General features: G+C 35.7%; 1 protein-coding gene across 40 annotated transcripts in view; it reads left to right on the forward strand.

Annotated features, from left to right (window-relative positions):
- The window catches only part of Zbtb20 (zinc finger and BTB domain containing 20), an 809,739-nt gene that overhangs the window by 611,617 nt on the left and 180,197 nt on the right, over positions 1 to 17,925 (forward strand). For 34 of the 40 annotated variants that reach the window (XM_048803868.1, XM_048803910.1, XM_048803874.1 and 31 more), the window contains one exon: positions 17,363 to 17,402. The gene's annotated coding sequence lies outside the window, so the exon portion shown is untranslated. Of the gene's footprint in view, positions 1 to 5,841; positions 5,908 to 9,608; positions 9,906 to 17,362; positions 17,403 to 17,925 lie in introns of those variants that run through there. The other 6 variants (XM_048803876.1, XM_048803893.1, XM_048803896.1 and 3 more) reach the window with 2 other exon arrangements.

Genomic DNA, 17,925 nt, shown 5'->3' on the forward strand with positions numbered 1-17,925 from the left:
TTTGTAAATATTTGTTGAGTGATTAAATGGTAGGCATTCCATCAATTCTATGTTGATGATAGGTTAATAGCTTCAAAGTGAACTACAAATGCAGTAACATGATGAAGTTCTTCATTTATTCAACATCTTAGAGCAGTGCATGGATCACAGTAGGTACTCAATAAGTACTTGATGAGTAAAGGAACTAATTACTAATCCAGTGTGCTCAAGGATGGATTTTTTACTAAGCATATTGGTTTGTTAGAACTACTATAACAAAGTATCACAAAATGGGTAGTTTAAGCTACACGTTTTTTGGTTTTTTGTTTGTTTTTTTGTGGGCAAGACTCTGTCCCATGCTTCTCATTTAGCTCCTGATGACTTGTTTTCAGTCTTTCATACCCCTTGACTTGCAGAAGCATCATCATGATCTCTGTCTTCATCCTCACATGAACTTCTCCCTGTGTGTACATCTGTGTCCAAATTCCCCCTTTTTATAAGAACACCAGTTAAATTAAATCAGGGGCTCACTCTGCTCCATTACAACCTCATCTAATTAGTCATATCCACAATGACCCTATTCCCAAATATAGCTATGTTCTGAAGTACTTGAGGCTTCAACATATGAAGGGGGGGAGCATAATTCAATCCATAATACTAAAATAATAGAGATCTTCAGGTAGTAATATTTTGATGAATGACTTCTATTTGAAAAACATCAGCTTCTTAAAATAACATCTAGTTTTATGATTCAATATGGAAATTGATATGGTAGCATTAAATAGCATTTATTACGTTAGGCAAAAACTCACACGTTTATAGAGAGGAAGCATGAAGAAAGTCCAAGAGGCCTGGCTATACAGAGCACATTTTCTTGAATGCTGAGTGGCCTGATGTGACTGGAAAATGGGTTATGTGGGGAAGTCTGCAGAGGGATCCTAGAGGGATTTTATATGAAGCAAAGAGGTTTGGGATTTGGGTTTTATTTAAAAGACCTTAGGGAACCAACATAGAAGTCAAAACTTATTGAATGGCAAAAGAATATTAAAAGGGTAAATTTTATTGGATATAAATTATGCTTCAATGAACTTAGCTTTAAAAAGAAAGAAAGAAAACAATGCAGTCCAAAAATGGACCTTAGGGACAAGCAACTCAGAATTTTGGTGCCATTCCGCCCCCTCAGCAGCAGTCATAAGTCTGCTCAGACTTTAGAAGTGGCTCACCTCCAGTGTCTTCTCCTGTAGCAAAAAGAAAAAAAGTCTGATTGGACCCAGTGAGACCAATGAAATTATCAGTGCCATCTCCCCTTATCAGATCAGGAAGTTGATCAAAGATAGGCTGATCATCCATAAGCCTATGACTCTTTATTTTATACATGATTTTGGAAAACACCATGGCCTACTGGGAAAGCAAGGTAAGTACAAGGGGTTGACCAGTACCTGATGCCAGTCAGAGAAGGTAACCTGGCTGCTTAGAAAATACTGATAATCTAAGAAAGTGGATTACCACATATTCAAAAGCAACTACATTCTCATGGAACACATACACAGGCTGGCAGACAAGACCCATAAAAACAAAAAACCTGAAAATGCAATGAGAAGCACCCACAAGTCAAGAAGAAGGGCCTCCCAAAACCTGCCCAAGGAGGGAAATACCATATGAACCTTTTTCTGCCTCTACATAAAGGTCTCAGTAATTACATAGATCAGTCATTGAAATAAAACAAGCATTTTCTACTTGCCAAAAGAGAGATAAAGACAGAGATAGTTTGGGGTAACCTTGGCAAAAACAGTTTAATGAGCAATACAGCTAGATAAATCAGATTTTAATGGGTAGAGGAATAAATGGAAATTTAGGAATCTTGAAGTTGGCACAAAGCAGGGAAAACTAAGGTCCACAGAAAGTTTCCTGCCTGTCAGTTTATTATGATTGCTTTTGTAGTCTTTACTTAATATGAGAGCAGCTAAAGCATGTTGACAGGCAGTAGGAAAACTGAAAATACAAAAGGGAAAAGGAGAAATTGATACAATAATATCCTGGAGGAGATCATTAGGGCAGGAGAGAAGGGTCTCTGAGATGTGGTGGGTGGGTTCAGCATCAGAGGTAAAGTGATGCAAAGTGCCATTTGAAGACTTAAGTTTGCTCCTTGTCAAAGTAGGCAAGGTTAATAGCTGTAAGTGAAGGGAGGGTAGGGATTGGTTATAAGGAATTACAGTAATAAATGAAACTGGGGAATGAAAAAGGAAACCAACAAGAAATAAAGATTTGCAAAGTAGTTCTACTGCTCTAGCTCAAGCTGGAAACTCTAATTCTGAGGAGCACCAGGCTGTACCATTTTGTGATTTTTCTTCAGCATTGCTCAGCAGTCTAGGAGCTGAGGAAAAAACACTTGATTAAGTGTAAATGAGCTCAAGAGCTAGGTAGGTACTATTGAGATGAAGGAATTGATGGAGATGGTACATTCCTTTAGATTTAACAATGATGATTGGGGGAGGCGGGAATTGAAAATAAATAGTCTGGAAGAAAAGAGCATATATATGAAAACCAAAAAATCATGGTAAGAAGATACAGTTACCTGAGATAATCAATTTTAAAAGAGGAAAGATTTACTTTGAATTGCAGTTCTGGAGGTTTCAATCCATGACTAATTGGTCCCATTGCTTTGGGCCTCTGGAGGGTAGTATATCAAGGAGGGAGTACACACTAGAAGATCTGTTCCTCTCAGAGCTCGGTGCAAAGAGAGAGAAAGAGGAGGGATTAGGGTCCACATACATGGATGATTTGGGGACATTCAAGATCCTAACTATAGCAGCAGCTATCATTACCACTGTTATCACAGACTGCTAATCCTTAGGGAAAGAATGTTACCTGTTATGTAAGAGTGGAAGAAATGGAACCTCCCCTGGGGCAATAGCACTCATCTTGACAACAGGCAAATGTTTTTACTTTTTGTGTGGATTCCAAAAGTCTAGTGATATGGCCCTAAAGGCATGCTCTCTTTTTTCTTTTATTTTAAGATTCTCAATTTATTCTATCAAGAGTTTCCAGAGCTGGAACCCTTCTTTTGGCCTTCACTCTCTCTGTGCTTCCTCTTCCTCTTTGCTTCCTCCTATCTTTAGGCATTGAATGTTGTCCTAAGTATCAGCAACATTCCCCTACCCAGTGACCAAATAAAGTTTTCCCATAAGCCTAATATTGGTTCTTGTTTTCTCCAAGAAGACTGGGCTAAGAAGTTGGTGCTTGGTTAGAGAATATTTTTAGGTGCTTCACAGATGACCCTGTACAGCTAATCTCCAATGCCCTATGCATTCAGATGAACCTGAGTGTCTCTCTATGACATTCATGAGGAGAACTCTGTTCCTATGGGTCCTGTCTCCATATGTCAGCCTAGCAAAGTAACCAACCATGTTATTCACTGTGAGATACCATGCTCTAGTTATCCTTTACTTGCTTGAGTGGACTGAGATGAACATAATATGCAGGGTTTATAGTTTTTCTAAACCCTGTGAGAATTCCTAAGCTCCTTCCCTTGGTGCTGTCTATATATAAGTTCAAAAAATAGCTTTGGGGGAATTTCAATAAGCAATTCTAAAGAAGTCCTTTTTTCTTTGCAAATATAAATCCTTGTAGAATTCCATTTTTTCTGCTTTTCCCCCTACTCCTGATCCTGTTATAGCTCTTTCCAGCAATGCTAAACCCCAGCTGGTCTAGAGATTAATATGACCAGACATACCATGAATTTTTTAAATCTCAAGTCCCAGTTTCTTCTTCTTCATCAATCAAATATATGTAATGTGTGTGTGAGTGTGTGTGTGCAGTGTATTATCATAGTCTTCTCTAAATTCTTTGTTTTTCTGGTCTGTCTTCTAAAATTATTCCTAAATGCTTCTTGTTATAAAAAGGTAGAAGAAGAACCTGAATAATAGGGGAAGAGCTTGAAGAGATGGAAAATGGAAAGAGAAAATACAGTAGGAAACAAGGGAAACCAATAAGGAAGTGGGAAAAGTAATGATTTCCCTTTTGTCTAGTCCCCTCAGAACACTTTTAGGTTTGGTTTTCATATTTATTTTACCTAATGCCCTCAAATAATCTCTCCTTCTTCCTAGCAATTTGTTCTACTAAAAAAGTGTATATACACACATATATTCCAAGTCATGAATACATATAATATAATATAATATAATATAATATAATATATATATATATATTCCAAGTCTCATATATATGTATGTATATATACACATATATATATTTTTTTTTCCTTTCACTACCAGTAATAATCTCCTACCTGCCCAGCAGGTTGAAAGCTCCTCCCTATAATCTTAGAATTCTCTCCAGCTTGCCTAGCCCCTTACTCATAGATCTAGGGCACTTGGACCCATTGTCTTTAGTTCTGCCCACCCCTTACCCCATGCTGGCATGGAGAGTGTTAATGGCTGATGCAAGTTTGAAAGAACTTAAGCAATAATTTGGTTTTACTTTATTAATATACAAAACATAAACAGGTAAACTACATGTTGAATTCATTAAATTCTTCCTCCACTGTTTAGAAATATGAAAACTACATTTTTTAAAAAGGGATTGATTGGTGTCATGTACGTATTTGTTTATGCAAGATAATAAGAGTATTAACATGGAGGTGGAATAATGATATTTATAATTTCATCACCACTGTTTATATAAGATGAAAACATCTGAAAAGAAATAAAAGAGAACATTTGCTGCTCTCTACATACATTAATTCTCCTATTTTTGTTGATAAGGTATGTGAGAAGAAAAACAAGTTTAACAAGTTGAGAAAAAGTTAGTGTTCTTTATATCATGTTCACTGATGTTTACCTAAGGTGGCTAGGCTCAGAAAATACTAAACTATAATGGAGGGGTTACCTCCTTATAAAGGAACATAGGGACTGAGGACATGTACTTACTTTAGTATCTGCTGTCTGAGATTAAGATTATTTGAGTAGAACCAGTGGCATATTCCTGTAATCCCAGCAGCTTTGGACGCTAAGGCAAGAGCATCCTGAGTTCAACTTTAGCAACTTAGTGAGAATCTGTCTCTAAATAAAATATTAAAAGGGCTGGGAATGATGGTTAGGTGACACTGGGTTCAATCCCTGGTACAAAAAAAAAAAAATTACTTGAGAAAGATTAGGATCCTCTGTTAAATGCTGAAATTGTTCTGTCATAGAGAACGGTATATTGTGTCAGGGAGACCGATGATATTTACTTTGCCTATCACTTGAGATGTGCTTCTCAGAGCTAAAACCTGCTTATTCAAAGAGAAAATACAACAACAACAACAAAATGGAGTTTCAGATTCATTTATAAAAACCCATTTCAAAAAATTTAAATATTCTAGGTAGACCTTTATAGTATTTGAGAGTGGGGAAGAGGTTTATTATCTATGTCAAATTAGCTCTATTGATAATTTAGGCCATGAAAGGTCAAGTCATTCGTGAGAGGTTAGTTTTCACAGGGTAATTGAAAAAGAGCAAATAAGTAAGAGAAATAGGAGTTTTCTGGGGCAGGTTGTACTTGTGATAACTCATCTGACGTGAACTACTTTTATGGAGACAAAAAATGGCCTTGAAGGTAGAAGTAGAATCTGATTGGCAGACTAATCAATAACAGGCTCTGAAAAATTATCTGTTGAACTAATGAATGAATACATGGCTCCTCTGGAAAATACTTTTCATATTCTCCCTCACCTAAACCAATTCTCAATGGTAACTTCCAAAATGTTATTAGGCTCAGTTAAGATAGACTTGAAAATAAGAAAAGCATAAAGTCACTAATTTTTATAATGTATTCCTTTTTTTTAATCCTTATTCACATTGCCAATCCTGTCCACCCCCATAGGTAACTAAATTTTATTGTCAATTGAAACAGGTTTGCAAGAAAGCAATGGAAGATGAAGACAGAAAGGTATGGGCTTTGGAATCCCAAGCATCAGAGAGCCTGAACAATTCTAAAGGGCGGGAGGGTCTTTGAAATCACAGTAACCCTGTTATTGCAGAATGACCAGATAAGGGCATTTTAGCCTAAGGCTGAAGGCACAGATGTAAGAACTTGAGTTAGGATATGTGTCAAATGTGAAATTTCTGACCATTGTACCAGTAAACAAACTGTGCCTTTCTGGACCTTCTTTTTGTGCCTATTGAGCCAGTTTTGCCCACCTGACACTTCCATTTAGCAAGCCATACTTAAGAGAATGAAGAAAGCAAGTGAGTTTTAGAACTTTCATAAGGTCTTCAGTTCTAAAATACTGTATTTAGACATTTCAAAAAAAATTATATATTAGGTAGATTTTCTTTGTAATTGTCCAATAATAGAATCCCTGGGCCCTTAATATTGTGTACTCAAGTCACTTTGCAGAAAATAAAGGTTGAAAGTTCACTCAAGACATGTACATTCTCTGACCAAGTCCTACCAAAGTAAACCAATTTAGCATATATCCATTTTTATTTTTAATTTTTCTGTGCTCATCAGTTTTTTTTTAAATAAAGTTGCAATCCATGAAATTGATTTCATAAATCATCAACAGGTCACTATTCAAAGTGTGAAAAACCATTACCCCATGATACAACATAGGATCTGTTTTCATTCTTTGTGGTTTCTGTTTTTCCGAATTCATGTCCATAACATATGTTGTCTGCACCAGGCAGACAGTTAATTTTCACTCTTTGACTAAGCACAGATAATTTTGAGGATAGAAGAGATCTGATTGTTTGTCAAAGATGGGACATTCAGAAGAGGTCATTTTCTCATCTCTTTTTGTCTAAATCTTTAAAACTCTGAAATCATATACTAATAGGACCAAGGGGAATAGCCTAGAATTTTTTTTTTGTCATTTATAGAGATGACAAACTAAAAATCTGATGACTCTTTCAAAAGCTTCTGCCAAGACATAGGCCTAGAACTTGCCTGACGGTGTTTGGCCAGAATGCATTTCTGATTTATCCAAGGAGATTTTTAGCAGAAACTTACATTTACCATCTAAATTAATGATATCCCCTTCTTTCCCATGACAAAAACCACTCTACACTATATACATTATGTTAAAGTTATTTTTTTTTAGCATGTGCACATATTCGACATTCTGTAAAATCTTTTTCAGTTTCATCACACTGACAAGCTGATTCCATTAAATCACCCACCATCATCATGTTCACTCTTTTTCTTCTTTTTTGAAAAGTTGGAAAACAGTGATCATAGAGTTTTCAAGGCATTCACTTTAGCAAAAAAATAAATCCAGAAAAACATGAGTTCCATTCCTTGAAATGGCGAAAGAAAAAAAAAATGAGTAATGTCATTCTCCGCACTTCTCTTGAAGTTGTTCAAGATAGGGAAGGAGACTATGGCTCTTTCTAATTTTTTTTTTCCTCCAATAAAATGGAAATTTTTAAAAATGTTCTGAATATAGATCAAACTTCATTACCTCAGTATTTATTATGTGCTATTTGTTACTTAAAATAGACATTGCAATAAGCTGAGTAAATGACATGAAAGGATTTCATTCAAGGATTTTGACTCTTGGCACGCTGGAATAATATGCTATTTGACAATGTTTTAGGGTCACACTGCTGTTCTGAATTAGGGCAGATATATTTCCTTTCCTCCCAACACCATGCTTTCCTCGCTGAGAGGGAAAAATCATATAATCACACTGCTACTGGGTTGTTTAAAGCATTGAGTAGTTATGCAAAATGAGAAAAAAAATGCTCAGTATGGGGTTAATTAACTCTGTGGAGTTGTAGGTGGGTCACTTCCTTAGGAACAAATCATACAGGAGGAAACATGCAAGTGCACATGTACAAAATCAAAAGATAGCTATGAACCCTCACACTCTGGGCACAAATTGGAGACAAGAAAGGAAAGGAACCCTTTTGTGCAAGGAGTACTTTGGGCTTCATTGGTCAGAGACAAATGGGCAGGCCACTGTCAGATACTAGAAATGAATCCATGGTTTGGGAAAGCCCTAGGAAAACAGGTACTTTTTGAAATTTACCTCTGACAACACTTTTAAAAATTATATCTTCTCAGTTTCTTTTAATGTGGCTTATTTTCTAGTTCTCATCTTGGAATATAATTTCTTTCTGAAGCTATGGCTGAATCCTTTATGTTTTCATCACTGTGCTTCACACTGCTAGGGGTATTCTGCCTGCTGAGATGGGCTGTAGTTTGGCCTGAAGGATTCCCACCAGGTTGTTTACAGTCTAATCCTTTCATGAAGTGGGAGGTTAAAGAGCAGACAGAAAACATTCTCATTTCCTAGATCCTTAATAGGTAACTACGGGAACTGAGGGAAGTCTCTCAGGCCACCTTTTCTAGGGCAGAAAAATATTATAAAATCTCCGTGAGAATATGCTAACAAAGAGCCAGGAACCGATGGAGATTAGCGGTGAGGAAAACACTGATGATGAATATGTTAATAAAGTTTCAGTGCAAACCATTTGTTTTTTCTTGTTTCTACCTAAATTACTCTGACATTACTAGGAATAGGTCCTCATAGAATGTATGGACCAAAAGTTCCCAAATGTTTTTTAATTTCTAAAAAGAAACAACAACAACAAATATATATATACCCCACACACATATGTATATATAATATGTATGTATGTACATATATATAATGTATACATATCTATGTAGATAATTTTATTTGAAAGATTATAAGCAAAATTGGCTTCTTGAGGTAGGGAAGCAAAATAAACAACTCTGGTAAATTTGAAGACTCAGAACAGAACCTACACCACCACAACACACACACACATACACACACACAAAAAAAGTCACCAAATACCTCCCTTATTACCTGGGTGGGGGAGGGGGAACTAAATTTGAACCTCATTGAGACAATTAAGAAAATGCAAATTCCCCTAAGAGGAAGTATTAAAACAATTAAATTAATATATTTTTAGAAAACTGAGCACAAATTGTGGTTGGGGAGGACAGGGAACTGGCTGAAAATGTCCCCGAAGAAAGAGTCCCAGTAATATTTGTTCCTTTTCTTTCAACTGCCTGATGACGGGAATGTGGGTGTGGAAATAAAAAGGAAGGCTGGCAGGAGGGAGGCACGGGGAAAACTTTATAAATTCTAGCAACCTACCTTATCAGCTTATTGTTGCACAGATTTTTAAAATTCAGGCTCCTGGTTAGCTTGACACCTTTGCTGTTCAGTTCATTCCTGTCATTTCAACAGCATAAGCAATGGCTGCATGCACCAACCATTATTCTAGTTAGGTTGTCAAAGTCAGCTTAATGCTGACTTTATTTTCTGTAGTGATACTGAACAAAATGTTTCTTTTGAAAGGTCTTAGACCTCTATCCACCCAACTCCTGATCACAGTAATAACCAACCTCAAGAAATCATTAGTAAAGACTAGAAAAACCTCTTATAACAAGTCAGCTATGAAGAAATTGGCATAGTTTGTCTGCTTGATTCATGTTCTTATGAAAATAATGGGTTTCAAAATAAAACTACATTTCTCTCTCCCAAGCTCTTAAAAAAAAACCAAAAACTGGATCTTTACAAGTTACATTGGAACTGAAACTTTGGTTTTTTTCCTAACAAAGGTTGAATAATGCTCAAAGGTTTCAGTAGCCAAAGTCCATCTTTAGAAATAGCTTTCTTCTATAATGTACTGCCAATTTCTCATGTGTGTGTATTTTGACCTTCCTGGAGCCTTTGCTATGGACTGCCTGTTGATTGGTACATGCAAGTGCTTTGCTTATAAGAGTTGGGCAATAGTTCAGTGATCCAGTCCAAATCCCAGCCATAGATAGAATGGGCTCATCTTCTATTTAAGAAATGTGGCAAACTGCTTTAAATGAATTTGGTTCAGACAAGGTCACTGGAACTGTTCATCTGACCCTGTGAGCTGTATGTAATGGACACTTCTGCTGAGCTCCAAAGCTGCAAGGTAAATAGATGAGAAAGCCAGTGACTGGCCACCCCTATTGGAGCTTCTCCTTGAGTCTCTTTTCTTAGATGTGTATTCTTAATCATATGGGGCCCATTTTGGTCATTTAAAGGAGTCGTTCACTGGTTCTCCTGATGTCTTTGAAGATAGTCCTGGGAATAACAATAGTGAGTTCTTATATTATGTTTGGAACTTTTTTCTAACTTTTTCTTTAATTGGAAATTGAGTTTATATGCATATTCAATACCCAGTCTATGAAATATTCAGTTACATTTCTTAGATGTAAAGGAATGGATTGTTAGAATGTTTTTCTCTAGCTAATTATTATGCTAAAACTATAGTGGATTTAAGTACATTTTTTTAACTTTATTTGTGTCATATGCACTTGGCAAATTGAATCAATATATAGGCATCATATATACTCTTTCGAATTTAATAACTTATAATATGTACTGCCTAATCCTATTTTCACTTTAGAATGTATTTAACTTAACTGCATTGTGATTCTGTATGATTTTTAGGCTCAACTTTATATGTGATTTTGTAGAATCATATAGAGCAAAGCAAGTTTAGAGAGGCTATTGAATTCATCCTCCTGGCTGGAGGCAGAGATGCATTTATACCATCCAAAATAGATAAGAACTTTCCTATTTTTAAAGAGCTATGAAGAAATTAATGTCATAACTGCTTTTAGCAATCTATTTGATTATTTACCCCTTGCATATTCAGGATGTTCTTCTTTAAGTCTTAAATTCTTCACTGTACAGTTTAATATCGTTTTACCCTAGGACAAAAATGCCGATTGTTATTCCCTTTGCAAAGACTTTTCTTATAGTCAGAAAACTATGAAGAAGGCACCTCAGTTTTTACTTCCTTAAACCAAATCATTTCAGTTTTTTAAACATTTACTTTTGTTTTCAATAACTCTTTCTGTACCCAAGTAGCAAAGTAGACTGTTTTAAAAAGTTTGGCCATATATGATGCCTCTGAAAAAGGCACTGCATATTTGAATTTTACTGTGCCGATATGGAAATAGCCACAACTTTTTCATTATATTCTGATGGACAGAGCATTTGTGTTCATTTAACCTTGAGGTTAAACTTGTTCCCAAAAAAGTAACTGACTCATAGCATTGGCGAGACCCAAGAATAAAGAGCATCAGTTTTCCTAATCTTAAAGCTCATCTTGCCCCCACTCCTAAAATGCACTAAAATTAACTTTTCCTTGACCTCTCTCTGGTGCTATTTATTTACTGATTTAACAACTTTTTTCTATCATCTTTGTCTCCTAAAATAGACGACATTTATTCAACAAATATTGGAGTGTCATGCTGTGTTTAACACACTATGCTGGGCTTGGAAAATTCAAGTGTGAACTGTTAACAAAAGCCCCAAGACATACATGACCTAGGCATGCTCAGGGAGGAGCAAATAGATTATCACAGGATATAGAGAAACAGTGGAGGGAAAACATTTTTAAAACTTGGAGAGACAGGTTGGGGCCAGATTGTGAAAGGTCTTGGACTCTCTTAAGCTAATAGTTGGTAGTAACAAGGACAAAAGTAATATTTTCCAGTCTATATTACAGAAAGCTCTTTCCAAGTCTCTAAAACTCAGACCTTGCCCATGTTATCCTTTTGGTTTAATACCTAACAGGTGATTAGGTAGAATTACCTGGTTAACTTATATATTATGATACATAACTTTATATAATCTTTCTCTTTTATTGGTTTTTAACCACTTAAGTAAAGATGGCCTTCTGTTCACACTAATCTGGAAGTTTCTTTCTCATTCCTCCATGCCTACAGTTATTCCAAAGCCCCTCTGTTTACTTTCTTGTTCACATACCAAGGAATCTCTGACATTAATGATAGGCTCTGAGCAGCATTATGACCAAGTGACTCTGATTGGACCACATGATAAGAGTGCTAGACCTTTTCAGATCCCCTAGAAGCATCAGTTTACTATAGACCAAAAGTCCTAATTCCTCAATCCATGTTAAATCTATAGAGCTACAATTTCAGGAATTTGAGATATGGAGGGAAGACTTACTTGGAAGCAGACTTTAAGGTATTCCTAAAACTTACAATGCTAAAGAGTTGAGTCTACTTGTGGAGCTATAAAAAACCATCCTACATGTAAAAAAAAAAAAAATTCACCCTGCCACTCTTCCCAGCCCACTGCTTTCACCTCATTCATGTTTCTCAGAACCTGTAACTGTAAGAATCAGGAAAGGTCAGGAAGACTTGTGTGGGCATGGTAGAGTATTCAATTGTGTCTTGGTAATGGCTCAGGCTCAGAAAAGGTCCCAGACCTAATAACTGGATTTTAATTTCAAAATATTCTCTCTTATTGATCACTATCTAATTTCATCATCAAACTTTTGAATGTAGACTTCTTTCAGGGTTGTTATCATAACATTTTCATGAGTTTTGTATCATTCTTGAGATGGATCCAAAATAATATGATCTTGAAAAGCAGACCTCAAGATATGAATGACTACAGGTAGTACTTATAATCTTCAGTGACTGACCAAAAGAAATAAAAATACTACAAAAGATTGATCCATGGGAGATTCCAAAGGACCTAGTAAGAGACTGCAAATGCTCTATATGCACATATGAATAACCTTTCATTCTGACTTTAACTTATAAACCTTCTGCAGAATAGAAAATAGAGAATTAAAACCTCCCAAATGTAGGGTGCATGAAGTGTCATTAAATCTAGCATAAAATTTCTTGAATCTGTCAGATAAAGGAAATCATGTATCCAGAGTGAAGACAGAATATCAGTTGACAGGAATCTATGAAGCTGACACGTATTCTGAAAGACATATGAATCCAAAAATCCAATAGTGCCTCAGCCTTTGAAAATACTAGAAGTGAGTAAGGTAAAAATCTTCATTCTACTGTTTAGAATGACTTCTACATTAAGATTTAACTAATACAATACTTCTAGAATATTAAAATATTATCTCCTGACTCAGAAAAAACAAAGATAAGAACCACCTAACTTCTAGAGAAAGTAGTCAAAGAGAAAGAATTGAAAAGATTAAAGGCATGTCTAAGGGGTCATTTCTGTCCTGTTGTCATACCTTTTAACCTCTTCAGGTAGAAGTGTTGAACTTCAGTTCATCTAAATTCCTCAGCTCTGTCATCAGTGCTGTGACACATCCTAATTTTCTGATTCATTTGATGAATAAGCTTTCCCTTTTCTATTCACAATGCTTAAAGTAACCAATTTTATGGGTTATGATTACTTACTTTTTTATTGCACTCTTATTGTTTTCTCTTGGCAAAGTTCATCTCATTCTTTATCATCCAGTGTGAGTTCCATGTGCAGAAAAGCCCTTGGACACTCATACTGCCTAGGTTTGGGGTTAGTCAAGAGGAATGAGAGACCAAGGATCTGAATTCTGTTTTTAACCCAGCCAAATACCTCAGCTGGCAAGCGGCTCAGCTTCCTCACCATAAAATGGGTATAATAATAGCTTTCCCTTACCACTGTAAAATATTAAGAATGCAAATCAAGCCAAACCTGTCTGCTTCCAAAGAGAAGTTTAAACCAGCCTGCAGAATCCTGAATGAGCCTAAATTTCAGGGGGAAACATAAAGTGGGAAACACCTAGAAGTAGTATACTTTAATGGTCAAAGTATGTAGACTTTGGAATGGTACACACTTACTCAGACGCCAGAAGCTGTGTGATTTGGGATAAGGATAAGTTTCCTAATTTCTCAAATCTCTCTCTCTCTCTCTCTCTCTCTCTCTCTCTCATATAAATAGGAAGTCATAGTGTTTTTTCTTTTATAGTAAGGATGAAATGAGCACTGTTACTAGTGCTTCTCCAACTCTCCTACTTACGTGATCCTCAAGCTAGAATGATACAATACTTGGTGTCCCTGCTGGGACATTACAGGAAACTCTCTGCCACAATCATTTCAGTGGCATCTCAGGTGTCACCCTAAAACTGCATCCATATTTTGCTTTCCAATCTCTAGCATATTTTCATTTGTCTCACTAAATTGGAAGTTCCATGTGGACAAGAACAACTTCTGTTATATATCTTCTATAGCATCCAAGAAATAGTTAGTAGATACATGAATGCATGTACAAATAAAATTTAAATTAGTTACCTACAAGGAAAACCAGCCCTCCAGGAAGACAGCTGTCTTAGTATTTTGTGTCTTTGTGTAAACTGTTTTATGCTCTCCACTACCCCAGTTATGCCCATATCCAAAATGGAGATTTTACTCACCAAGATGCTTCAAACCATAAAAGATACCCTTAAAATAGTAACTCTTCTTAGCATTATCATTTTTCTGTTCTGTATTCTTTTACCCCAGTGTGAGTAAGGCTCTATGGACATTTTTTTAAATAAATTATAAAGGACTAGGAAGATGCAAGTCTGGAAGATTTTAAAGAATCCACTTATCTCTAGCCAAACACCCTTTAGAAATCTATTTTTTATAGGTTTTCTTTGCTCCTAGCTTCAGCTTTTCGTGTGTTGTTAAAATTCCTAGAGGTTATAAGTAGTGGGATTTAAGGAGGGTTTTCTCTCCTTTCTGCCAAGGCCACTGATAAGTAACCTGAGATCCTTCCTTAGCCTTCATGGGGTCCCAGAGCTCCTTGAAACTTGCTATTTTTTGAGGAGTTTTCTAGAGAGAGAGTTTCTTCTAGGAATCTGTGTCACCTCCAAATGTTGGAAACCACTGCCCTTGAACATTATGTAAATTGAAATTAGAACTGACTGATCTTTAAAGTTACAATTGATAACACTTCTAATTCCTTGGAGATTGACACTTGGTAATAATTTCCACTAAGGAACCATGAAACTAAGAATAGATTTCAGTACATGTCACCCCTCTTGCCCCTCTTTATATTCATACCCCGACTCACTGTTTCAGTATCCTGAATTGGAGAGCTTTATAGTTTTATGTTCTTTGCTACATATTTGTACATTGGACCTGGAATTTGCTTAATGCAAATGCTTTAATTCTTATGCAAAATGATTATAGATAATTCTTTTCATTTTAGACAAAAATGATGCACAAACATATAAGGTGAATATCACTGAGGTAGAAGGGACATGTATCAATAACATAGCATTTTGAATTGAACAAAAATAAATCTATGTAGATTAATACATGTTCTCAAAATTGCATAGCAGTTTGTAATTCAATCAAGATGTAAGGGTCTTTTGACATTTATAAGCATTTATGAATTATATAAGAACTATAAGATTAAATTTTTAGCCTTAGTATTAAACTTAGGATCAGTATTATTATTTAGCATTAATATCTAAGGACAGTAATTATATTCAGTTAAATCTTCAATTTCACTTGGCTTTAATTTATCTTAGATGGTAACATACACTGTGATTTTTCTCTCTGTCATCGATTCCTGTCTTTGACAGCCTATGTGTCATTTGACATCAAGAAAGATAGTTTTTTGTTCCAGACCACAGATGTATTAGTCAATCTGGGTAAAATTTCCATTGATCTCTTTTGGTCACATCAAAAATTTAGTTTTGACTAATTTTGTGAATAAATGCTCCTTTAAATTTAAGTAGGAAAGTTACCTCCATAGATATAAGAACAGAAGCACTAGGTATAGTGTAAGAAGAGCACTATGTATTATTGAGGAATAATTGGGGTTATAACATGCAATAGAAAAGTGTAATTGGACACATTTTATAGAAAATCACTAATTTTTTTCCCATTTTCCCCAGAGGTTGAGAAAGAAATAAAGCTCAAAGAGTATGTGTTGGTGTATGGAGGGAATTGGAGGGCACAGCAGAAAGAAAGAAAGGAAAGAAGAAAAAGAGGGAGGGAGAGGAAAAGGTAAAAAAGATACACCAGGGCAATAGTCTAGAATTTGGCCTGTAGGGAAGAAAAGAATGTAGCAAAACTTAGAACTTTAAGACCTTTGAAGACTAGTCAGTTATTATTTTGTATTTCAAATTTGTACATACTTTCAATAAATCATACATAATCTAATTATCTTGCTTAAATTTTTCATTAAACTCATCAATTTTGTGGAACAATTTGAAAGCATGGGAGACCCCCCAACCTCTCTTGCATTAGCATGCATTATGATCAAGGCTGTAGATTTTCTTAACTCTTCATGTCCCAGGAGGGGACCACCACCTTTTACATCTACATATACATGGATAGGTTTCCCATATGCCACATATTGGGAACCATTTGTTTGGGAAAATATCTGCAGTTATGCATTTGTCCAGAAAACTGTCTGGAATGTGAGTTCTGAATAATTGTGGGTGTTCTCCTTTAGTCCTAGTATAAAGATATTCAATCAGGCCCTTCTACTAGATCTCCTTTAGTGAAGTTTGTTTGCATATTTCTGGAGGACTTCTGTGAAGTGGTTAAAATCGTCCTGTCAGAAACAAGAATTTATTCAGCATATATTAAGTCCTTGATATGTTCTAGTTGGGCCTGTGAGGGAGGTTTGCCTTTGTTTTCTCAGCATCCTTGTTTGGCTTATTAATTTCTGTGGATATTCTCTTAATTTAGTTTTATCCTTCTTTAACAGCAGGTATCAAAATAATGGAAGACAAACCAGTCCTCTAATAGTTTATTTGGCATGTGCTTGAAAAATTGTAAAGGAGAATCATTACATTGCAAACACAGAATATGGAACTATTGAGATCAACTCTCCCCCAAACTTAACTTTTTCATTATTAGAGATATGTTGGGGGTGGGAGGAGATGCTTTAAAGAGACATTCTTAAACTGGTGCAGCAGAGTAGAGGAGACAGTATTAGAAAGGGAAGTCGAGGCATTGAGCCTGATTTGGTTGGCTTCTCCGTGTTACTGAAGTTCAACAATGCATAGAAATATGAAATTTGTCTAAAGGGTAATTCAGGCAGTAAGCACATTAAATTTATACTTCAAAAGCCAAAAGTCCTCAGATTTAACTTATCTTTGCCAGAATTAGCTAAAATTTGTGACACACTGTGTAATAAAACTGTTCTTATCAGTGCTGCCCAACAGAATATTCTATAATGATGGCATGTTCTATGCCTGTGCAATTCAGTAAGGAAGACACTCACCACCATGTGGCTATTAAGTACTTGGAATGTGGCTAGTAAAACTGAATAACCAAAAGTTTAAATTTTTGTTAAATTTTAAATAATTTATATCAAAATAGACAAGGCTATGGCTATTGTATTGAAAAATAGTACAGCTCCAGAAAATTCTATATGATACAGATCAAGATGAAATTGACAAAGAAAGATCTTGCCATCCCTGGTGCTGAGAAGTACTGTGTTGGTCATCATAGAAAGTAGTCATGCCGTTGGAAAATTTCTGTGAGGCTGGGTCTCCTTCATTTGAGGATATAGGGGACAAAATGGCTTTCTTTGGGACAAAACAATTCCGTCTTAGATTTCTTTATATCATTGAATTTGCATTTAATTCCATGTTTTTTCTTTAATTTTCAGTTCCTTGACCATCAGTCTGTTGCCTGCCCCTTCTCCTTAGGTAAGTAAAAGTGGTTTTTTTACCTTTAAAAAAAAAAGCGTCAAGTTTGGAATATTTTGGACTTTGTTGGCATATTTTCTAGATGTCTTTGTTATGGTTTCTAGTGCTTCTTTAGTAGGCATTAGCTTCTTTCCTGTTTGGAGGTGATGCTGTTGGCCGTAGTGGTAAGTGGCCATTCATGAGAAAGTTGAAAAGATCATAGCCCCAGCCACCATACTTACGTAAAGACTGCCCTTTACTTGACCACAGCTGCTATTTGCAAAACTCTCTGCTCTTCTAAACTATAGCTTATGTTCTTCAACCAGCCTTCAGCAACAGTTGGGTTTTTGCTCTGCTGTCAATCAATGGCAATTGTTTATTCTTTAGTTATTCACCCTTCCGTAGATCCAACAGTTTTTAATTTTAACTTCTAGATCACAGCTTTCATTTATTGACTAAATTTATAATATCCTTTCACTAAGAAATACAAGACTGATAAGTAAATAGGCTAAATTTTTTTTTTTTTTTTGCAAAATTTAAGTCT

This window comes from Marmota marmota, unplaced genomic scaffold, assembly GCF_001458135.2.
Source record: "Marmota marmota marmota unplaced genomic scaffold, marMar, whole genome shotgun sequence".
NCBI lineage: Eukaryota > Metazoa > Chordata > Mammalia > Rodentia > Sciuridae > Marmota > Marmota marmota.